Raw genomic sequence first — 25,226 nt, 5'->3', positions numbered from 1 at the left:
ATTAAGAGCAGTTATATGACAAAAACTTTTCATGACCAAAAATGTTGTGTCAAACAAAATTTAACAACAGGCTTCTTTACCGAGGAACTTTTCAGAACATTCAATATGTTGATAAGCATGATAAATCTTCAAGATGGAAATATGGCTAAAAAGTCCGTTTTGTGGGGGGGGGCCTGCCACATGTGGGATCTTAGCTCCCCGACTAAGGTTTGAACCCACACGCCCTGCATCGGAAGCATGGCATCTTAACCACTGGACCACCAGGGAAGTCCTAAGAATGCTTTATTTCTGGATCATTTTGCAGGACTAATGTTCTGTGAATTAATTTGGGAAATAGTGGTATAGTGACTCAGTGTAGTTAATTCATGTTAAAATTGATTAGGCACAGGCAATATCATATGTGTCAACCTGTCCACAAAAAAAGTTAGTGATTTGCCAAAATGTGTAATTTAGTAAGCCTTATCCCAATTTACAGTCCTTGATTTTTCTCCCTAGTTTTTATGCCAAGCTATGGAATATTTTTTGCCCTGATAGTATATGAGAAGGGAGAAAAAACCAGAAACTCTTAATTTTTTATTGAAATGTGGTTATTTGGGGGTCATTCATTCAACACACATTTATTGAGTGCCTAGCCAAGCACTGTGTTGCTACTGAAACTACAAGAGTAGCTGGGGGAAAAGATATATTTTTTTTAAAAGAGTAGGTATATTAAGAACATATTGATATGTATGTATTAAGTCCTGCACAAACTACCAAGGAACAAATGAAGAAAGTCTCTGATTTATCACTTACTGTAAAAGTCTGCTTAGCTTATACCACAAGGACAAATTTTCTACTTAGAATTTAGATTATATTTGATCATTAATCCCAAAAATGTTGGATTCTTTGACCTATGATTATGAATATTATAATTTAATTTATCCATATTTTCTCTTTTAAAAATATTTCATACTTTTTTTTAGTTTTGAAATCCTTCCTCTTATAATATTTGGAATAAAACCTTTATATTTTCTTCAAGATTCGTACTGCTTTTTTTTTTTTTATTGAAGTATGCTTGATTTACAATGTTGTGTTAGTTTCTGGTGTACAGCAAAGTGATTCAGTTATATGTAAATATATATATTCTTTTTCATATTCTTTTCCCTTATGGTTTATTATGGGACATTGAATATAGTTCTCGGTGCTATACAGTAAGACCTTGTTGTTCATCTATTTATATATAGTAGTTTGTATTTGCTAATTCAAACTCCTAATTTTCCCCTCTCCCACCCCCTTTCTATTTTGGTAACCATAAGTTTGTTTTCTACGTTTGTTAGTCTTTTTCTGTTTTGTAAATAAGTTCATTTGTATCATATTTTAGATTCCACATAAATGATATCATATGATATTTGTCTTTGTCTGATTTACTTCAACTAGTAGGATAATCTCTAGGTCTATCCATGTTCCTGCAAATGGCATTATTTCATTCTTTTTTATGGCTGAGTAGTATTCCATTGTGTATATGTACCACATCTTCTTTATCCATTCATCTGTCAATGGACATTTAGGTTTCCATGTCTTGGTTATTGTAAATAGTGCTGCTGTGAACATAGGGGTGCATGTATCTTTTTGAATAATAGTTTTGTCAGGTATATGCCCAGGAGTGGGATTGCTGGATTATATGGTAGTTCTATTTTTGGTTTTTTGAGGAACCTCCATACTGTTTTCCATAGTGGCTGCACCAATTTACATTCCCACCAACAGTGTAAGAGGGTTCCATTTTCTCCACACCTTCTCCAGCATACGTTATTTGTAGACTTTTTAATGATGGCCATTCTGACTGGTGTGAAGTGGTATCGCATTGTAGTTTTGATCTGCATTTCTATAATGATTAGCAGTGATGAGCATCTTTTCATGTGCCTGTTGGCCATCTGTAAGTCTTCTTTGGAGAAATGTCTAGTTGGATCTTCTGCCCATTTTTCAATTGGGTTGTTTGTTTTTTTTGTTATTGATTTGTATGAAATGTTTGTATATTTTGGAAGTTAAGCCCTCATCAGTCACATCATTTGCAAGTATTTTCTCCCAGTCCGTAGGTTGTCTTTTTGTTTTGTTTATGGTTTCCTTTGCTGTGCAAAAGCTTATAAGCTTGATTACGTCCCATTTGTTTATTTTTGCTTTTGTTTATATTGCTGTGGGAGACTGATCTAAGAAAACATCGGTACGATTTATGTCAGAGAATGTTTTACCTATGTTCTCTTCTAGGAGTTTTTTGGTGTCCTTATATTTAAGTCTGTAAGCCATTTGGAGTTTATTTTTGTGTTTGGTATGAGGGAGTGTTCTAACTTCATTGATGTGGCTGTCCAGCTTTACCAATACCACTTGCTGAAGATACTTTCTTTTCTTTTCTGTATTGGATATTCTTGCGTCCTTTGTCAAAGATTAATGGACTGTAGGTTTGTGGACTGTATTTCTGGGTTCTCTCTTCTGTTCCATTAATCCATATTGTACTGCTTGATTTTCAACTCTACCTGTTTGAAATAGGTAGAATTTGGTATGTGGAAATGAGTGAGACACTGAATAGATTTTTTCAGATGTCCAGTCAGTTTTCATAGCCCATTTATTGAATAATTTCTCATCCCTGCTGTCTTGCTTTCAAAGTGATTGTACATGTGATGGATGATGAATACTGATTTGGGCATGTTGAGATGATCCTGTATATTTTCTGATTTAATTGCTTGATATGATGTATTATATTTTATATTAATAAGTTCACATCTTTGCAATTCTGTTATAAGCATAATTATTATGGTGAATTCTTTAAATAACTATTGAATTGAGATTTTTAATATTTAATTGAGGATTTTCTTTAGTCTCCATTTTAAAAAATTTTGGTCATATTTTAGTCTCAGAATTCTATTAGTCTTAAGAAAAGTAAACAGGGTAATTTAAATCACTTTTAAGTTCTGAATTAATTATAAACATAGAAATCCTTCATTCCATAGAAGTTAAGATGATCTGTCAAGACTCAGTAATATTTCAGTATAATTTTTAAATAACATTAAAAGTATGTATCTTTGGTTGGTTGTTCTTGGTCAATGATAAAAAGTTTGTATTTTAAAAAAAAGTATGGGAAAGAAAATTACTTTTTTTTTTTTTTTTTTTTTTTTTTAGAAAATTACTTTTGAGCCTACCTCTCAGAGATAACATTTGGTGTATTTCTCTTAACCAATTTTTAACTTATAAAGTTGGAATTATAATATTTATGCGTATATATATGTATACTCTGATTTTTATACTCTATTATGTGCTTATTCTCTTACAATCTAATTTTTAAAATATATATATATACTTTTTATAACATTCAATTGGTAGACATTTAAGTTTTTACATCTTTGATATTATAAGCAGTGCTTTGTTTTTTTATGATTTCCTCCAAAATACTTGTTTATATATATATATATATATATATATATATATATATACACATATATATATATATTTTTTTGTACGCGGGCCTCTCACTGTTGTGGCCTCTCCCGTTGCTGAGCACAGGCTCCGGACGCGCAGGCTCAGCAACCATGGCCCACGGGTCCAGCCATTCCACGGCATGTGGGATCTTCCCGGACCGGGGCACGAACCCGTGTCCCCTGCATCGGCAGGCGGACTCTCAACCACTGCACCACCAGGGAAGCCCCAAAATACTTGCTTAAAAAGTCTGTTCACATCCTGAGTTCTGTTAATTTACCCAAGTAATCTATAATTTTTAAGTGGATCTATTTTGTTTTTACATTTAAAATTTAGAATTTAATCTGTAACTTATTTTAGTGAATATGATCTAGTTTTTTTTCATTCATTTATTTTTCAGTTATTCATTCAGTGAATGTTTATCAAGTATATATTCTGTTAGGTGCTGGTAAACCAGCCATGGTCCCTGCTGTAGTGGAATTCACAGTTTAGGTGGTAAAGGCAGACATAAATCAAATAGTCATACCAGTAAATGTATAAATGCAAACTGATATTAGTGCCCTAAAGGAAAGGAATTGTGGGGTCCTTGGCAGCAGGGAGCACGGTATCGTTCAAAGCACTGGGAAGAGAGCCAGGGTGCCTAAAGCACAGATTGCAAGGTAGAGATTAATGTGAGATGAGCCTGGAAAGGTAGGCAAGGGCACACTATGCAGAGCCTTGCTCCACATTAAGAATTTTACTCTTTATCTTGAAATGAGAACCATTTAAAGATTTTTAAGCAGGAGGCTTACATGATCAAATTTATGTTTTCAAAAGATTGCTGTGGCGGCAGGAGAAAGAGTTGGAGGGGGGTCATTGTGGATGCCAGAAGCCCAGAAAGTAAGCTATTGCAGTAACAGGTGAGAAATGTTCTGGCTACCAATGATAACTAGTGACTAAGACTGGAGACAGAGAAGTGACAGCTTCAGCAGGTACTTTGAAGACAAAGTGAAGATTTGGTGGTTGACTGAATTGGTGGGGTGCCTGGGAGATGAAAGGGAGGGGTGTTATGGGCACTAATCTCATAATAGGGGCTGTATCCTCACGCCCTCATCTAATCCTAATTACCTCTCAAAAGCCCTATCTCCTAATACCATCATATTGAGAGTCAGGGCCACAACATATGAATTTTGGTGAAGGACACAAACATTCAGTGCATAATAGAGCCCAAATAGCTAACATGATTATATTTTGTTTGGTATTGCAAGCAGGGTAACTGAATATACTGAACTTGAGACTGCAGAGAAAAAAATAAAAGAACTGATGAGTTGGTGAAAGAACTATACTTATTAATATTCAAACCAGAACGTGGGGAGTGGGTAGATGTTACTTGAAGTGTGCATTCATGTCCCATATCAGAACTGCCTTGTGCTAAATGGAATCACAAAATTTGTAGAACTGCTGAGCTATTTAGTAGAAATAAAATCAAGATTTCTAAAGAAATTCACAAATTTTCATTAGCATGAATTATGCGTTGTTTCTGCAGCTGACTTTAGAGTGATGTATTTGAATTTTTTAAGCCTCTGCCTTGTAACATCGCTGTACTTAAAGAAGTACTGATTATGCTGAAAGCAAACTATGTCCACGAAGAACCCTTAGAATCTCTAGGATATTGAGGATGAATATATACATCATAAGTAACTCTTATGAAATTTCTGGCTCTGTGGCCAAATTCTTGCAATATACAAGTCTTCCACCTCTGTTAATGTGTATTATATTCCCTTTCCTGAAACCATGGAAATCAAATCTGAGGGCCCCTTTCAGTAATATAAACCTGGAGTGAAAGTTGAGATGTGTCCCCTCTGTATAGAGTCCTTGTTTTGTTTTTTATAATTTTTAGCATCTTTATTGAGATAGAATTCATATGCCATACAATTCATGCACTTGAAGTGTTCAATTAAATGGTTTTTAGTATATTCACAGATATGTTCAATCATTTCCACGGTTAATTTTAGAATATTTTCTTCTCCACAAAAAAGAAACCCTATGCCCTTTAACTATCACCCTTCCCATTCACTCATTCCTGACACCCACATCTCTTAAGCAACTACTAATTTACTTTATGCCCCTTTATAGATTTCCCTATAATACACCATTGTATGGATATAGTACATCTTTTTTACACATTTGCCAGTTGGTGGACATTTAGGTTGTTTCCACCATTTGGTGATTCTGAATAATGCTACTATAAACATTTGTGTGCAGATTTTTGGGCGGACATATGTTTTCATTTCTCCTGGGTATACCTAAGAGTAGAATTGCTAGGTTATATGGTAACTAGAGGCCTAATCATTTGAGGAATTGCCAGACTGTTTCTCAAAGCAGCGGCACTTTTTTACATTCCCACCAGCAGTGTATAAGCGTTCCAATATTTCCACGTCTTTGCCAATGCTTGTTATCTGACTTTTTTTTTAAAGATTTTTTTTTGATGTGGACCATTTTTAAAGTCTTTATTGAATTTGTTACAATATTGCTTCTGTTTTATGTTTTGGTTTTTTTGGCCATAAGGCAAGTGGGATTTTAGCTCCCCGACCAGGGATCGAACCTGCAACCCCTGCATTGGAAGGAAGGTGTAGTCTTAACCACTGGACCACCAGGGAAGTCCGATTATCTGACTTTTTTATTCTAGCAATTCTAGTGGGTTTGAAGTAGTATCTCATTGTGGTTTTGATTTGCATTTCTCTGGTGACTAATGATGTTGAGCATCTTTTTATGTGCTAAGTGGCCATTTGTTTTTCTTCTTTGGAGAAATATCTACTCAGATCTTTTACCCATTTTAAAAGCAAGTTATTCGTTATTTTATTATTGAGTTGTAAGGGTTCTTTATATATTCTAGATACAGATCCATTATCAGATATATGATTTGCAAGTACTTTTTCCCATTCTATGGGTTTTTTCCCCCATCTTCTTTCTTGACTGTGTCTTTTGAAGCACAAGAGTTTTTAATTTTGAAATCCAAGTTATCTTTTTTTGGGGGGAGGGGTTGCTTGTGCTTTTTTCTCATATCTAAGAATCTTTTGCCAAATCCAAGGTCATAAAGATTGCCCTCTGTGTCTTCTCCTAAGAGTTTTATACGTTTTGCTCTTACATTTAGGTCATTGATGCATTTTGAGTTAATTTTTGCATACGGTATGAAGGGTCCAACTCCATTCTTTTGCATGTGGCTATCTCAGTGTCCCAGTACCATTTCTTGAACAGCCCTTTGTTCTTGAGAGCACAGTTTGATCTGATGTATAATAATATTCTCATTGACTTTTTAAAATTGATTGAAAGCTAGTAATTGGCCCATAATTGGACTATTATATGAAGAAAGCTGAGTAAACTATTTGGACACTATAAAGCTAAATACTTTGGAAAAGTTAATAGATTATAATTCCATTATTGTTATGATTTAAAATGTATGTGGCCCAGAGATATATGGATTTCTTCTTTTTTAAGATTTAAAAAAAATATTTTATTTATCATTATTTATTTTTGGCTGCGTTGGGTCTTCATTGCTGTGCGCGGGTTTTCTCGAGTTGCAGCAAGCGGGGGCTACTCTTCGTTGTGGTGCACTTGCTTCTCATTGCGGTGGCTTCTCTTATTGCGGAGCACAGGCTCTAGGCGCACGGGCTTCAGTAGTTGTGGAGCCGGGCTCAGTAGTTGTGGCTCATGGGCTCTAGAGCGCAGGCTTAGTAGTTGTGGCATACGGGCTTAGGTGCTCCGCAGCATGTGGGATCTTCCCGGACCGGGGCTCGAACCTGTGTCCCTTGCATTGGTAGGCAGATTCTTAACAACTGTGCCACCAGGGAAGCCCTATGGATTTCTGATTGTTGTGTTTCACTACTGAAAAAATGGATATCTCTAGACTATGCTATGTTTGCATAATCTTCATTTCAACCCTGTTATGCTAGTTTTCTGTCTTACTAAATTAGGCGGCAGGAACAACGAAGACTGTGATATTACCCTTGACTAAAAGAATCAAAATGTATGGAGACAGTGGAAACTGATGATGACTAGATAGATATTATGAGAGGGTTAGTCGTAAGAGAAACAGGGGTTAAGAAGGAATGATCTAAGTGAAAACAGCAAGAATAGTCAGGTAGATAGGCTTGCAGATTGGACTGGAGTGGCACCTTGGGGCTAGTATAGCAGAAACTCCTTGGAAAGTTTGGACGCTGTTACTAAACTTTCTAGATCTGGGTTGTAAATATTATATAATGTTAAGAAGAATTTGCTTCTTAGAAATAAAATGTCATTAACCTTTTCTATTATTCTCTTTTAAGAAAGCAACCTCTGTTCTCTTACTCTCCCATTTCCAAGTAAAATGTAAGAGAAAGAGACAGTAATTGAATACTTCCAAGATTAGGTAATATTTTATAGATTATTGATTTTAGAGCCAAGCATCTGTTATAATATTTAACTAAATGTGTTATAAATAAAAAGGGTTCTTTTCAAATATTTTAGGGGAAAGTGGTGGATTATTAAACCATAGCAGACTTTGGTAGCTTGCTTTTTCCTTCATAGTCCTTATAATTCTTTGGCTCTTTCTCATTCTATAAACTCTCCCTGGGTTCAACTCTGTGGCTTCAACTATCATCTATATGAAAATGACTCTCACGTCTTTATCCCTAGCTCCCAAATATCCACACATATTTTCAGCTGCCTATTGGATATTTCTTACTGGGAGTCTAATAGGCAACTCGGATTTAATTTAACCCAAATTTATTCTTACTCCTCTCTGCTCTCAGCCTGCACTTTCTCTTGTATGTATTATCTCATTTATTGACACCAGAGCCCTTTTAAAGAACTAAATCTGAATTGTCAGTAATCCTTGAGACCTCCCTTCCTCACTTTATCTTACTTTACACATTCATTGGTTCAAGGAGTCCTCAATTCTAGTTTATCTTTCAAATCTACCTCCATCTGTCTAGCCATGCTCCCATAACCCAGCCTTCATTGTCTCACTTGAACAATTACATTAGCTTTCTTATTCACGTTTCTCCAGCCTCCCTCACATAGCATCTTTCCTTCATTCAGTTTCCTAAGTTTCTTTCTGCTTTAATTGAAATTTAAAAAGCCACATCAAGAGTCCAAGTGAGAAAGTTCTGTGTCAAAGAGTATGAGTACAAAGAGTATGAATACTCAGAATATATTTCTAAATAGTATGAAACTTGCATGTTCATACTTTTATTTTTTTTCTAATGCAACAGGTACTTTTTAATGTTAATTTGCAGAGTGATTCTGAAATGCAAATTTTATCATATTATCTTGGGTGTAAAATTTTTTAATGTTTACCTGTTGAGTGTGGGATAAAATCCAAACACTTTATACTGGAGTAAGCAGATCCCAGACTCCTTACCTAACCTGCATTCTAACCAAACCAATTTTCAGATTATGAAATACAAGGAACTTTCTTATGCATCTATACCTTTTTATTTTTAAAAAAATTTTTATTGGAGTATAGTTAATTTACAATGTTGCGTTACTTTCTGCTGTACAGCAAAGTGAATCAGTTATACATATACATACATCAACTCTTTTTAAGATTCTTTTCCCATATAGGTCATTACAGAGTATTGAGTAGAGTTCCCTGTGCTATACAGTAGGTCCTTATTAGTTATCTATTTTATATATAGTAGTGTGTATGTGTCAATCCCAATCTCCCAATTTTATACCTTTTTATATGTTCGTTTCCCTCTTTAGAATGGTTGATTTCCTTTCTTCCTGTCTTTCTTTGCCTGGAAAATTACTTCTCCTCCACTAATGTTCAAATTTTACCTCTCCTGTGAAGCTTTTCTCAAAACCTCCAGGTATCTTTAGTACCTTCATAGCACTTTTGATACAACTCATAGTCATTTATTTCACTGTTTTAAGCGTATTTGATCTAGTCTTCCTCTTGGCTGTGAGTTGTATGAAGAAACAGACAAGGTTATTCATTTGGATTTACTGTTTCCAGTAGATAGGTGCTGGGTACATGCTTGTCAAATGAAGGCTCTACAGTAAAAATGTTGTAAATGTAAGTAAAAAACACTTATCTCTTAACTTTGGATATAAAAATTCAAAATTTCTTTAAGAAGCACCTTGTCTTCTGATACTCAGAATTAAAAACACATTTATTCAGAGGTCACACTTAACTCTTGCCATACTGAATATAATAGTTACATTGTAATCAGAATAATTTCAAACCAGTTTTCCGATGAGCATTTCTTAAACTGAGATTTCACAACCATGATGTTTTTACAGGAATATTATAGGGAGAATTAAAGCCCAAAATATTTAATGTAAACACAAGATTAAACATTAAATCATTATTAATTCTAAACTAAAACAAAATAGACATTAAAAATTTTTACATAACGCCTACAAGATGTGCAGTAAGTTCTTCAAATTAAAAATACTTTTGCATATATAAAGTATTGTCAAGTACTACTATAGCTCTTCTGAATTCATAATAAGCTATTTCTCCTTACATAAAGCAAAAGTTACATAGTTTGTCTGGATATGATCATGAGAAATCAGCTGAATATATTGGAGAAAGCTAATGAATGTTGATGACTGAATTAGGAAGAAGGCAATAGCGAGAAGGCTACACCAGAGAGGTGCTTTAGAAGAGATGCAGAATTCAACAGTGTAAGACCAAAAGAAGATGATAAACTAGAAACATGACTACTAAAGCAATTTGGATTTTGGTGTTGTTTTTTCAAAGAGAAAAAAAATATTTCAAATGTCTCAAGTGCAGCGTTAAAAACAGTATTCATGTGTGGGTATAAATTCCTGACTAAAATGTTGTATTTAATTTTTTTTAGGGAAAGCAAAATTCTTTACTCAGACCTCATTTTGTTCACTGGAAGTCACTGTTTGGGTGCTTTTCTTAATCTGTCACCATTCCCTACTCTGGAATAAGATAAGGTATGAGCTATTTTCTTTCCTTCCTTTGGTTTTATCTTTACAGAGCTTTAGATATTAAATAAAAAACTAGGTAAAGCAGAAAAACATACTACGTATTTTAGACTCTGAAATGTTGACTTTGGTGACAAAGTTAATAGTTTTTATTGAATTTTGATGAATTAACCCATTATTATGCTTATCAATAAAAAAATGGTTCATGGCAAAGCTATTGCCACTTTATTAATGAAATTTTTAAAAGATCAGTATAGCATTTTCCATGGGTGAAAACACTAACAAAATTTAAAATATAATTAAAAGGTCAGGCTGTTTATGCATTTTTAAAAAATTAATTTATTTTTGGCTGTGTTGGGTCTTCATTGCTGCGCGCAGGCTTTCTCTAGTTGTGGCGAGTGGGAGCTACTCTTCATTGCAGTACGCGGGCTTCTCATTGCAGTGGCTTCTCTTGTTGCGGAGCACGGGCTTCACTAGTTGTGGCTCACGGGCTTAGTTGCTCCGCAGCATGTGTGATCTTCCCAGACCAGGGATAGAACCCGTATCCCCTGCATTGGCAGTTGTATTCTTAACCACTGCTCCACCACGCAAGTCAGTTTATGCAATTCTAATAGCCCATATTTATAGCAACTTATGTGTAAAAGAAGCACATAATTCGTAGTAATACTGGTTGAATTCTTTTTTGGCACTAAAATGTCTCTACAGCTGCTATTAGATGAATTTTACTTATTGGATATTATTGCTGTGATTAACTGATTTGACACCAGATGACAATATATAATGTCAGTATAATGTAGTATTATAAAAGAACTTACAGAGGTTTACAGTCTACCTTCTAGTACTCAATATTAAATGATTTTCTTCTAAGTGCCATCTCCTTGGATTCAATGGGCTGCATATTGAATTTCTATGACTATTCACATAATATTAATGAAATTAAATCTTTCAACAAGATGTAAGAATGAATACATGCTCCATGTCCTGTGGAGATAGTACGTGTTCAAGAAGTATATTTTTAGAATGAACAAACACATAAGTAAATATACCTATAGCTAAAATCTCCCTGAATCCATTGTCCTTCTATGCTTTGGACAGTATGTTTCCACAAACCTTACAATGAGTAAGCAGCTAGACTACCATTATTTAGTTTATTAAACTAAAATTGTTTGGGCCTTTAAATTTTTTAATTTTAATACAGTTAGCTAACACCCAGCTCTTACAAATTTACTTCGAATAATCATTCTATCGGAGATTTTGAGGTACTTAGAATATATTAAATAAGCTGACAGTACAACTGTCATTTATCTACTATATTCCTCCAAACATGTCACAAATCAAGGTATTACTTTTTGTTTTGTTTATAAAGGGTAATGGAAACAATTCTATTTTTTATTTTTAAAGTGAAAAATCACCTCATATTAATTCACTGTAATCATTCTTTATTAAAATTTATCCTTTGTTTTTTAGATTATCAAAGTACATACAATTTTAATGTAAGATCAATCTATTTCTGCCAACTTGATCATTTTATAATGTGCCTATGAGAGACTAATTTCAGCTTTCAATAAAAATGGAATTATTAAGAAATGGTTTACTGTTACATCTAGTGAGTAATTCATCATGGCCCTAGGTACTATTTTCTTTGGTTTTCCATCTTAGGTTATAATACCGAGACATTTCCACTTTTATATTTCTACTTGAATTGCTTCTGCTTAATGGTTAATAAGCTTTGCTTTGTTCTGATCCACCTAAGTTTCACCACCTATAGTAGAAAGGAAACCAATGTTATTTTGCATATTTTACTCATTTAGTTTTTAACATGTTTTTAAAGAATTCTCTTTTATGCTACACATTCTTCGCAAGGCTGCCCTTAACTTAAGCATAAGTGTTTCCTTTCAGTTTGCTTCCTGCAACGTAATTTTGACAGAATTGTCACCCTATCCACATCTGATACATTGGTAGCCTTCTTAGCCTTCTACTTGGCTTTTTGGTAGACTAAACTGAACAGCTGCCACAACAAACTCACAACAGGAAGTCATGTGGTCTTTCTTTACACTCCTATCTTTCAGGACTGACTTGGCTCCCTCTGCTGGTTAGTAATATAATTCCTTTCTTAGTTCAATAGGGTACATATTTGTATTGGTGAAATATTTGGGGTGAATAAGCTTTGGTTCAATAATTGAGTTTGAGATTCTCATGTCAGTTCTCTAGAAAATTTTGTGTTTAGCTAAGGTTTTAATCAAACTAGGCCTTAAACATCTATAATCAAAAGGGAGCTGGTATCATATGTCTGGAAAAAAACCTTTCATTAATGCTCACCAACATTACAATACTGAAATCTATACTGAAATAAGGTGAAATGGTAATGAAATGTTTAAATTTTTCAAAATGCCTAATTTTATTAAAACATTTCAGTATAACATAATCCTCATTTTCTGTTTGGTAGGTAGTTTTCATCCCACTGATCACAGTATATTGCCTCCCTTTTAATTCTATACACAATTCTCTCATTTTAAAATTTCCCTTTTAAATTCTGTACACAGTTTTAAGTACATTTATTTAAATACATAGATGAGCTAGATGGCAAATGAAAGTTAACTATTTACTTAAAGTTAAGAAATTATTATTTACTTTGGCCAGAGAGAAAAACCTTATTGAAAGTTTGTTATTTTTCAGGAGTTTCATTTTCAGGGAATAACTTGTTCGTATGATAATCACTTTGTGAAGGTAGCAGTTTGCTTTGCATTCCTATGACTAGTTAATATCTGTTTTGAGATTGAAGGTTAGGTGGGAAGAAACAGAAAAACATTTTTTGCCTTTTATTTATTATTCTGCTGTATTGGGCATCTGAGATTAGAAAATGCGCTACAACAAATCAGTAAGAAAATAGTTATGGACCTAAACACACCAAATTTAGCTCCACTAGGAAAATAATTCCTTCTCACAACTTCAACCAAATTTGATGTTTCCATTGATAGTTTATTACCTACCTCTTACCTTAAGATCACCTTTCTGTAACCAATATCAAACTTCTCTAAAATATCCTAGTGCCTCCTCTAAAATTCCTCACTATTTCATAGGCAATCAGAACTTTCTAGCATTTTTCTTTTTCATTTTCTAAGGGGGGAAGTAAAGGAAAATCTGAACGGTAGATAAAACGCTACTTTTTCTGGCCTATACCCAGAATAAAAAATATATTTTACAAGGTAACCCAGCACATGCACACACATAAATGGAATGAATGTTTATAAATACAGACTTTACCATGTGTGATGTACTCTTAGATTTTCTATTCTTTCCTCTATTTCAAATAAAAAACGCTAGTCTCAACCCATTGAATTTATTTCATGACCCATAATGGTACATGACCCAGTTTTAAAACACTGGTCTAGAGGAGGTGCTTTGAAATGTGCATCATAAGCACTCCCTTCATACCTATTTTAGATGTTAAGTTTTTAATGGATTTTGTATTTTTCCTTCATTGATAAAATCTTTTTTTAAACAGTGTCGTTCCAGATTAGTTTAGTATTAAAATGCGTGTAGAGTTTAATTCTCTGGTTCACATTCAGCATATGCATAGGTTCCATTAAGATGAGGCTTTCATGATGATTTAATGACCCTAAATAATTTTATATTGAATTTATATTTCAGAAGTGCACTTTTTGAGGGCCCTACAGTAATGCAATGCACAGTGAAACTTGCAATGTAGTATAACACAGAACTAGTCGCTTTGATCCAGGAACATAAGGCATAGCTACACAAAAATATAAACAACAATATAGGAAAGTCACAGGATTATAAATGGATAGCATGAATAATAAAATCTATGAATTTAGAGAAAATCCTTAATTAGAGGCGAGAAGGATTCATGAAAAGACAAAGCCTGTTCTCCAAGGCCAACATGAACTAAGTCATTCAGGGGAAAAACAATTCATTTCTATCATCTTAACAAAAATCGATAAGATATGCTGAATAACCTTCATAAACACTATCACAAATTTGATAAAGGTATTTACTTTGAGAACTTGAAATAGAAACATTTACAGACTATTTGATATTTTTGTAGCTCACCCTCAAATGAACATCTATAATTAATACTTTGTCAAAGTTTAAGATAAAAACATTCCTAAAAGTAACTTTAATTATCCGATATGTGAAATAATTTTGGTAGTTTGAAATAATCTATGAAACGTATATACACTATATGTCTATTTTTTCAAAATCTGTTCCTGTAAGTTAATTTTATCACTAACAAATGATAAAACTGGTAGAAAAAATGAGAAGAAAATTATTTTCTAAAATTTTTTATTCCTATCATTTTATGGCAAATTGTATTTATCTTAAAGAAAAATATTTTCAATAAAATAATTCATAATTTGCCAATTGTACCAATTCCTGTTGATGACATTCAGTAGTTAATACTTAAAATCCATTTTAAAATATTTTATTAAATCTTTTGCAATTTATTGATCAAGAATACATACGGGAATATCCAGGAATCTCCTTGGCAAATAAAATGAGTAGTGCAACCCAGTACTTAAAGCAAGGAGGCAATATAAGGTCAGATTAAAGGTTTACTGGGTTACCCTACAAACTAAGAATTGATACATCAATGATCTAACAATGAAACATAAGCCCACCATAAATCAACTGATTTTGGACATAAAGGTTTTAACATGTAAGAGCAAAATAAATAGATGGTGGTGAGGAAAATAATTATTAAGCAAAAAGACCCCCAAAAAACAAACACCAAGAAACAATGAAATAGAGAAAACACTAAGATTATATTAATAGTCTACACAAGATCTCAACTTGGATACTTAAATTTAGGCAAGCAAAACACTTGATTTAATGGATAAATATCCTGATATGCATTGAAACAATTTCATTATTTCTATGATTTGGAAAAAAATTGGTATAAACTATATACAAGTTAAAACACTTAAAGGCAGGGACCCTGTCTATTTTTAATTCACTAATGTTTAGGAGGTGCCTATTGTAAAGCTAATTATAGCACCTAGTTAAGTCCTTAATAAATAAATGAGAGAAGAAACTAAAAAGTATCTAAAATTTTAAATTAAATGCTACAATAATGCCAAGAATTTCGTTACCTGGACATGCAAAATTATCAGCTTACCAGTAACATTTAAGGAAGTATATAAGAAGATAATGGTGCTTCTCTAAGCAAACTGAAATATTAGTATTTTGAAAATGAACAAAAAACATATTCTAAACCATCTATATATTAAAGCTATTCTTTAAGATTAAAAGGTACACTTATAATGAACAAGCGGATTTACTAAACAGTGTCTAATTAATTGTATTAATGGTTATAAAATACCTTTTCTTGTCCAAAAATTCCATACATGAAATATGATTATTTGTAATATCACTGCCAAAGGCTTATAGCATAGTTGTTAGTTTCCTGGCATTTGTATTTTAATTTAAAAGCCCTGTTTATCCAACCACTAGAAAATAAAAATTCTCAATTTGTTTCAGTTTTCAAAAATCATTTATCAATTAATTTATTGGTATACCTGGTGCTTATCATAAAGTAAGTAAATGTAAATGAACAGCAAACTAAGAGGTGGATTAAAATATCCACACTAAGCCTGACCTCAGCATTCACTGAACCTTTTCTTCAGAAGGAAACTGTAAAAATAAATCTCACTAGCGTTGGCTTTGCTTGACAGCATAATTGAGTAGTAACCAAAGTAGCCATATGTGGTCCTTTAAGCCTCAGAAACACAGCACCTTTTGAATCTTTGCGCCAGGCACACATTTTGTGCCCGATAGATACTTGCTGAATGAACTTTTACAGTAGTGCTGGGTTTGGGCTAAACCAACCAAATTTTCAGACTTTAATTTAGTGATTAAATGATTAAACGATTTTGCAAGAAAGAGGACAGACTGGATGAAGAACGCAGGTTGTCATTCAGGAAGAGAGCAAAGCTAACTGCCCCAGTATGCATACGATCATATAATCCAATAATGCACTGTCCTCTAGCAAGCCCATTTACAGAAACCCCAAAACAAATAATTATCACAGTTTGTGGGCTTCTGGTGTTGTTGTGGACGGCTTTCAATGTCTACAAGTAGTACCGTTTCCTAGAACTTTGTAATAAACTTGCATTTTTTTCCCTAGGGTTTTTTTTTTTCCCCACAAATCTTTCATAAAGTTCTCTGTAGTGTGTAAGTATATACATATGTAAGGGACAGAGTTCAGAAACTGGTGTATTGTGTGGGTGGGGTCAGGGCCCTTACAATCGTCATTCATTCATTAACCAAATATTAAGCATCTACTGTGTCAGGAATTATTTTCTCCACAAAACAACAGTGGAGGAAAGAAAAAAAAAACCTCGCCCTCCCAGAGCTTACGTTATTCTATTGGTTAAAACAGATAACGAGATAAACATGTAAGATATGTAGAACGCCTGAAGGATAAAAATGGGGAAAAGGTACCGGGAACTTGCAGTTTAAAGAGTGGCCACGGAGCCCCGAGGACACAGTTGCGCAAAATCCTGAAGGTGAGGCAGCAAACTCTGTGGTCCTTGGGGAAAGACCCTGGCCGGAGGAAAAGCCAGGACAGACGTCCTGCCTGCAAGGCGGCCGAGGAAGCCTGCCCCGGCCCCACCGCGCGCACCGCCTTAGGCCGCGGTCAAGGCTTTGGCTTTTACTCCCAGCTAAACAATGGCAGGGTCTAGAGTCAAGGAGTGACAAGATCTGATTTAGTCCTTCGAGTGATGTGAGGCAAAAGGAATAAATAACCTGTGGGGAAATTTTTCCTATTTAAGCGTACCGGTACATATGCATATATAATTAACATACCATTTAAGTAAACTCATGAAAATATAACACAAATTTCGTCCCGTTTGAGTAAAATTAGCTTACGTATGCACTTTTTACCTGAAGAATAGCCCCCTTTTAATGTACAGAAGTAAACTTAATAGTGACCTGTACGGTAAAGTTATTTCACGTGTTTCAGTCAGAGACTACAGGAGGCTTGGAACTGTACACACAAGCACATTTATACTCCAGCCTTGGCCAGTACCTCACTGTTTCGAACGTAAAGGAAAACGAAGTCTGAAATCGTCTGGCCCCAGGCCCCCCCGCGGCCCGCACTCCGCCGGCTCTCCCCGCGTGCTCGGCTCCACCCACACCTAGAGGGGGGCACGGACTGGCTCCTCGCTCGAACAGCGTCGCCTATAGGCCCTTCTCCCGACTGCTAGGCAAGAGCCAAAACCACAGGCAACAAAATGCAAGACCAGAAAAGACCACATATTTCCAGAAATATATGCATCACAAACATGGTTCCATTTCAATCCAGCTGAGAATCTTCGTCTCCTCCACGCGTTGCGTTCTCACTCCTCAGAAATAATGCAGAGACTGGCGTAAAGTCTGGCCTCTCAAAAGGAGAGAAAGGTGTACAATACGATACATCCATCCACCCGGCTGCAAGGACACCATTTAAAAAATGCTCGGTCGCCGTCGGATCGCGGGCGTCCTCTACGTGGCCGCCCCGAGCTCGGCTCCCGAGAGCTAAAGACGAACAGCTGGGGCGGCGTGCGCGAGCTGCGAGACGGTCCGGGCCTGAGCGCCCCCCACGCACGCTACCACCACCGAACTCGGGCCCCGCTCCGGTCGGCCTCCAGGAAAATAAAGACCGGGAAGACCCGGCCCGCCCGTGCCGCAGCGAAAACGCCGCTCCGCAGGATCGACACTAAAAGGCAACATCCACAGCCGCCCTGAGGAGAAAGGCGCAGAGGAGAGCCGCCGCCGCCTTGCTGCCGGCCGCCGCCCGGCCCCGGGTGCGGTGCGGAGCGGAGCGGGCCGTGCGGTGCAGCGCAGCCGAAGACGCGAACCGAAGTGGCGGCGGCGGCGCGGCGGTGGCGGAAGTGGAGTGGGGAAGAGGGGGTGGTTGTTAGTGTTTGGCGCCGGCGGAGGGAGTCATTCCTGCAGCTGCACTTCCGGTCGGCATTTTGTTCTGAGAGGGAGAGACGAAACGAGAGAGACACACACACAGGGCTCCTTCCCCCCCCGCCCTCCCCCCCCTCCCTCCGTCGGTACCGACTCACCCGACACCACCAAGCCGCAGGGAGGGACGCCCCCGCCGACTGGAGGATTGGTTCCCGGGCCGGCGGCGATGCCCCCCCGGTAGCTCGGGCCCCCGGTCGGGTGTTTGTGAGTGTTTCTATGTGGGAGAAGGAGGAGGAGGAGGAAGAAGAAGCAGCGATTTGTCTTCTCGGCTGGTCTCCCCCCGGCTCTACATGTTCCCCGCACTGAGGAGACGGAAGAGGAGCCGTAGCCACCCCCCCTCCCGGCCCGGATTATAGTCTCTCGCCACAGCGGCCTCGGCCTCCCCTTGGATTCAGACGCCGATTCGCCCAGGTAAATTCCTGCTCTTTATTTCGGCGGCGGCGGCGGCGCCAGGTCCTCAGCGTCTCTCCTCCTCGCTCCCCTCCCCGCCGTTTCCTTAGCGGCCCCAGGTCTCCTCCACGGGCGAGTCTAGAGTTCGCTCCTCTCTGGTGGCAGCCGCCCTGGGTGGCGGTGGTTTGGTACCCTCTCCCGGCCGGCTCCGGTGGCGGGGACTGGGCTCCTGCCGGGCGGCCGGGGAGGCGTAGGCCCGGCGGAGAGTGCAGGCCGCGGGCCAGCGGAATCTACTTGAGCTCGGGGATTAGGAGAGCTTCGGGCTGAGCGGAGCTACTGCTGGTCGGTGACAGGCCTTGCCCGGGAGAAGAGCCGTAGCTAGTGAGGAGGCGGAAACAATACAACTAACAGCAAATGTGCCTTGACCGTCCCCATATTTACAACTTTCCTGGTCCGGGAGTGGGGAACGTCCCAGTGAAACAAACAACCCCCCTTCTTCCCCCTATGACCCCATGAAGGGAGGAAGTAGTTTCAGTTAGTGAGACAAATGTAAATACTCAGACACGGATCCAGTGGTAATTCTTTTCCTGTGGAAAACTTGTTTGGACGTTGGAAAGTTAATAAAGACTCATTTTCTTTTTAAAAAGAATTAAGTCGTCCACATGAATATTTCATATAGGAACCCGTAGTGTGGTAGACAACTGCATATGACCCCCACCCACGCAAAGAGCTTTTATGTTGCTGTTTGACAGTGTGTTGCACATGGACTTTTTATTCAAAGACAAGTATAAAGTACTTGACAGGTTTACCCTGCCACTTTATATTTGTGTGCGTTGTATAAGGACAGTTTTAAACGACTGTACATAACACACTTAGGTACTTCCTGATCTAAACGTGTAGAAGCTTAAAAAAGATTTTTTAAATGTTCTGAGAATTGTGCTGAGATACAGGTACAACCAATTTTCTTTAGAAGGATGGAAATTAAGTTATGCCTAAAATCCCTGGGAGGTTTAAAAAAAATGTAGAAGGTGCCATCCTTTCATGTCAGGGCAGATCTTCTTGAGGTCCCAGGATTGTCATTGGCTGTTTGTGCCCATGATGTTTGACTGTGTAATGAGAGAGGTGTCATTTTAATAGGTCAAATGTATCTGTAAATGCTGGAGAAAAAGATCAGTTCTATCTTAAATTCTAGTTCACAAATAAGTTAAGTGTTTAGGTCTTGCTTATGGAGGCGTTGGTAATGTAGGTTGGCATAAAGGAAAAACCAGTTTAAAAGTCCTCAGCCATACAAGTTGCACAGAAAAATAAATGTACCTGGGTTAGACTGTTTTGATACTTTGTCTCATAGTCACTGAAGGAAACCTTTCATTGCTTAAAATGAAGCAACACTGATCAAAAAAGTCCCTTGTTTTATTAGTGGGTGTTAACATTGGTTCGAATTTTTTGTGTCTCATTGAATTATTATTGTCATTGTAGAAGTAACTTTTCTGAAGGTTGTTCTTGAGTTTGGCCCTCTGCTTAAAATAAATTGTTCCACATTTCCTGCAAACGTATGGATAAATGTTAAAAAGAGTGAAGTTAATATAGCTGTCACGTACGAGGCATGTTTTTAATGCTATAAATCCGTGTAGTAGTCAGTAGCGTGTCCGTGATTTGTATTGGTCAGGGAGCAGTTTGAATTTTAAAAAGCCTGAAGCTCCTGCTGAGCCCCAATCCCGGCCTCCCTCCCTCCCACTAATCTCCCATTCCTGTCTTTGTGCTGCCTGCTCCTGTTAGACACTGTTTGCTACAGGGCCTCAGGCCTACACTGGGTGGGGGGCACGCTAATGGGGGCTGGGGAAGGGGGGGGGAAATACAGAAGGTAGGAACAGTTCACTTCTTAAGTGGAGGATTTGGGGGTGGGAGGCGGGGTAGGGCTTCAATGTAAATGTTTAAAAGGCCCTTATATGAACAACTTAAAATACTGAGACCTATGTCAAGGGATGAACATACTTCTAAAGGTAATGGAAAGAGGAGTTCTGCTTGCTTAGTTTTCATTAGCAGGAACAACTTATCTTTAGCGTTTTATATAGTTAAAGGGAGCTTTCTTACACAGATGTTTAAATCAGTATATTAGATATCTATTTATGTGACTGATTTTTTATTGTGACTTTGGAATTAAAGTGAATTAGTTCTTATCAGACCCTATTTTCCTAATTCTACATATTTAGTAATCTGTAAGTAATATAGGTTGTGTGATAGCTTTCGTTCAGATACCATAAATATTTCTTTAAATTACATTGAAAATATTTTTTGTTTAGTCCAAACCGATTAAATAGATTATTTTTAAAGGAGACATTGTGAAACTTGAGTAAAACCTAAACTTGAACTTTACATTTTTGATAACTTGGTTGGAAGGAATAATTTGTGTTTCCCTAGAGATTAGGAATAGTCTGCTCTACCTCCCCTGTATTGGTCGGGATAGTCACCAGTGGCTAATCTTGTATTTCCATTTTTTTTTTTAAATTCAGCGAAAGGAAACAACTATAAGTGTTCCAGAAATCTTATAATGCTGGTTATATTATAGGATAAATATTTCATAATATACTTAGAAGAAATTTCAACAGTATGGTTTATTGTTTCTTTTGAGTCTGCAGAGTTACCAGTAACTTATAATAATTACTTGAAAAGAAAGTAGTTTTAAAGTATATTGTGAAAGTCTAGTAAATCAAATTAAAGTTGAATAGTAAATAATTCTAGTGTTTTGAGATGAGTATATTGGATGCTTCCTTTTGAAAGCCATTCAACAAATTTGTTTACTAAAGTTATTCGAAAGCCTTTTGAACCTGTGCTACGGATCATTATTAATACCGTCCACCTTTAAGAAGAAAAGAGTTATCTTCGAAGAAAGACTATTTCAGATTCTCTTTGGGGATGAAAAGTGAAAGTTTTCAGTATGGTAGTAAGCCTAGTTTTGATTTTCTGCATAATGATCATTATTAAATTTCAAAAATATTATGAGCAAAGCTGTACCAATTCAAACATGAAGTTTTCTTTATTTGGAGCCAGGCTACCCAACTCAAACATGTATTTTCTAAGCCTTCCTAAACTAATTTCATATTTAATTTTTTGGTACCAATTCATCATCAGACTGCTGTAGAAACATTTGAACCCATCTGTGTTATATTTTGACATACTCTACTATGGTAGTTTTACTCTCCCAAAATAAGGTGTAAAAATTAATAATAAAGAGTAAATAAAAACTAAAGAGTTTGTGTTTTACACCGTTTCATTTAACTTTCCGCACTCTTGCTTATTAGGAAAAGCATAATTTGTAAGTAATTCTGAAATTTTTAAAATAATGTAAGATTTCAGTTTTATATAAAGTGACTGGGAAGACTGAGGTAAATAAAAATTCTTTTCATAGAAATGTAACTTCAATTCCGTTTATCACATTTATTTGCCAAAAACGAATAGGATATTACTGACTAGGAACTTTATAGAAGCCTGGTAATTAAGTGTTTAGTTGACATCTTTAATATCCTGAGCATACTAAGTTGGCTTTGGTGGTAATGTATGGTCTTATGTTGCTTTTAAAAATCATTTAAAAATATACTTTTTGAACAAAGTTTTTTTCTGTTTTTAGCAGATGTCAATAATTATTCTCTGTATTTTTAAGTCAGTCCTTTTTCAGGGTGACCTGAGTTCATTCATAAATATTCTCATTTCCCTGCAAGGTAAATGACCAGCGTGATTTCCATTTTTTGATGAAAAACTCAGAGGCCACATGAGTTGTAGAGATTCATGTAGTGACTCAGTGGGAGATTAGGTATTCTCTGACTCTTAGTAGTTTCTTATTAGATTATGTTGCTGTAAGAAACCTGTGAGCTTTGGTCATGAAGCTAGGTATTGCTCAGTGCCAACACTGATACCATTTGTGATTTTTTTTCAATTATCTGAGTCCAAGGTGCTTTTCTCATCTCCATAGAGAGATATGATACTTGTCTTTTGGTTGTATTTTCCTGGTATGAAAATAGTACTTTTACATTAGAAATCTTGACCTTGTGTGTATATATTTGGTGTTCAGGTGATTAAGTTTATTTACATATGTCCCTCTTCAGGAGTGTAAGTGAATTAACTGTATGTGTAGTAAATAATGACTCCTTAAAGTTTTATTCTTATTCTGTTTTTTAACTACTAGAGTGGAATTTTAGTGTTTCTAATTGATTTGAATGCGATTTTAAACACCAAGTCTGCAGTCAGTTTTAATGAATTGAGTTTTGTCAGATTGCATTATGTTATAAGGCAGGTTTCTTTCTATTCCCAAAGTGATATTACTAGGAGAGATCATTTCTTGATACAGCATTGCCAGCTAGGTAAGATTTTGAGGGCTTATTATTTGCCAGGAATTGTGTTAACGTGTGTATGCCCCCCCAGTATTATCTCATTTAATTCTTCTAACAGGCTCCTGAAATAGAAACAATTATCATCCACAATTTACAGATGAAGAAACTGAGGCTGAAAATGTCAGAAAACTGTCTATTGTCTTATTAGTATGATCAGTCTGATTTATATTTGTTCTTAAGGACTTAGGATTCCAAATTTCTAGTTTTAGTAAATTCTTAATCATTATCCTTTAGTTGCTCAGTTGAATCAATACTTAAAAGTCATGTAGTCAAGGAAATTATGTACTTTAGGCAAAGAACTAAAATAGAATCTAGACTATATATGCTATATATATTAATAATAATTTCAATAATTTTGAAGTCAGCACATCTTTACTGTCTTACATTTTAATTTTGAGTTTGTTAATCTGAATTTTTTACTTCTTTTAAGTTTTTTATATTGAGTTGAAACTGTCAAAGCATCTTTTTAGAAAGGGAAAATTGAGCTTTAGGGTGATTTTATTCATAGAAATGTATATGACCAATTTGTATTGTAGTAGATGAATCTATAAATTAGTATGACTGGTACTTTTTAAAAATTCCAGTATTTATATAGCCAAAGAATGTGGATTGTTTTGAAGTTCTCAGCTTGGGAAGTTGTGCACTTATTCCAGAGCTGTTGCCATTACATACACTCTTATGGGGACTCTTTTAGTGAATACCTTTATAGACCTTGAGCTAGTATTTTTTTCTCATTCTTAATGGCATACGTTTATCTTCAGGGGTGAATTTGAATTTAGAGACAGTAAAAAAGTAATTTAGAACTTAGTTTAGGAAAGCTAAGATTTAAGATCTTTTTTGTGTCAGGCATTGTGTTGAGTGCCTTACATTTGTAATATGTAATATTATTGAGTGATTCCCATGTGCCAAAAACTGTGCCAGGAGCTTTATATGGATTTTCTCAATTCTTCAAGGTATAGTATGAGTTTGAGTTTGGTTATATTTATTACTGTAAGGTATTTGAGAAAACTGAGATATAGAATGATTAAGTGACTAAGGTCACACAGCTAACAAGTGGAAGAAAGTGGAGAAAGGACTCTGGAGTTGATGCTTCACCCACCAACCTTAACCACTACACTGTTTATCGTGATTACCTCCCAACTATCCAATGAGGTTAGTGATATTGTTCTCGTTTTACAGACAAGGAAGTTGAAGCTCATCATGTTTAATAACCTGTCCAAGGTGGCAATTCTAGCAAGTGTTAGAGATAGGATCCCAACTCAAATATGTCTAATTCTAAAACTTCTATTCTTTCCATTCTGCCACTCTGTCTCTTCAAGATTTACAATACTTTTGTTTGTTTTTTTTTTTTTTGATAAAAAGAGTAGGCTTGATTATAAAGTAGTGAGACTTGTTTTTCTTGTGTGGCTTATAAAGCTATCCTATGGCTTAAAAAGAGGAATTCTAAAGTTTTTTGGTCAGTTATAGCTGATACATTATCTGATTACAGTCTTTTAAAACACACCTTGTTAACTTTACACTATACAAAATATACAAAATGTTCCTATGTACAGATGTGCATTTAAATAGAATATTGATGTTAAATATAATGCATGCTGTATTTTTTTAAAGTGTGGAAAAGCCACTTTATTTTCGTAATATTGTGATTCTTGAATTATTTTTTATAAAAACATTAAGCATTAAAAATATTCTCAAGAGTACACTAAATTTTTAACATAATTAATGTAGGTAAATTTTTTTGCCATCTTACGTTTGTGTAACATTTAACATGATATAGCAAACTCTTAAAAATTTTCTTTTGTATGTATTTGCCTTTTGGCAGAAAGGAAAAACTTTAACAGGATGGAAAAACATGGAATTAGCAAACTGATTAATTTATTTATTTAAATAATTTTGTATACTTTTACCTCTCCTGAGAAATTCAGAAGCTGTGACATAATTTTGAAATACTGGATTCCTTTTTGTTAGAATGGACACATTTGGGTCACTTATATTCTCAATTCTTTAGTCTTGTGCCAATAAAATGCATGTGTACTTCATAAGTACTGTTTTTTAAAAATAGTCCTTGATTCTAGATACCTTAAAAACAGTGCTTGAAACACTAATGAA

General features: G+C 35.8%; 1 protein-coding gene across 4 annotated transcripts in view; it reads left to right on the top strand.

Annotated features, from left to right (window-relative positions):
- Positions 1 to 10,875: 10,875 nt before the first annotated feature.
- Positions 10,876 to 25,226, top strand: part of NIPBL (NIPBL cohesin loading factor) — a 197,335-nt gene continuing 182,984 nt past the window's right edge. For 3 of the 4 annotated variants that reach the window (XM_032625187.1, XM_032625189.1, XM_032625188.1), the window contains exon 1: positions 10,876 to 18,753. The gene's annotated coding sequence lies outside the window, so the exon portion shown is untranslated. The remainder of the gene's footprint in view (positions 18,754 to 25,226) is intronic. The other variant, XM_032625190.1, reaches the window with a different exon arrangement.

This window comes from Phocoena sinus, chromosome 3 (genome assembly GCF_008692025.1).
Source record: "Phocoena sinus isolate mPhoSin1 chromosome 3, mPhoSin1.pri, whole genome shotgun sequence".
Lineage (NCBI taxonomy): Eukaryota > Metazoa > Chordata > Mammalia > Artiodactyla > Phocoenidae > Phocoena > Phocoena sinus.
The sequence above is the reverse complement of the archived record's forward strand: the minus strand, read 5'-3'. Positions and strand labels throughout refer to the sequence as shown.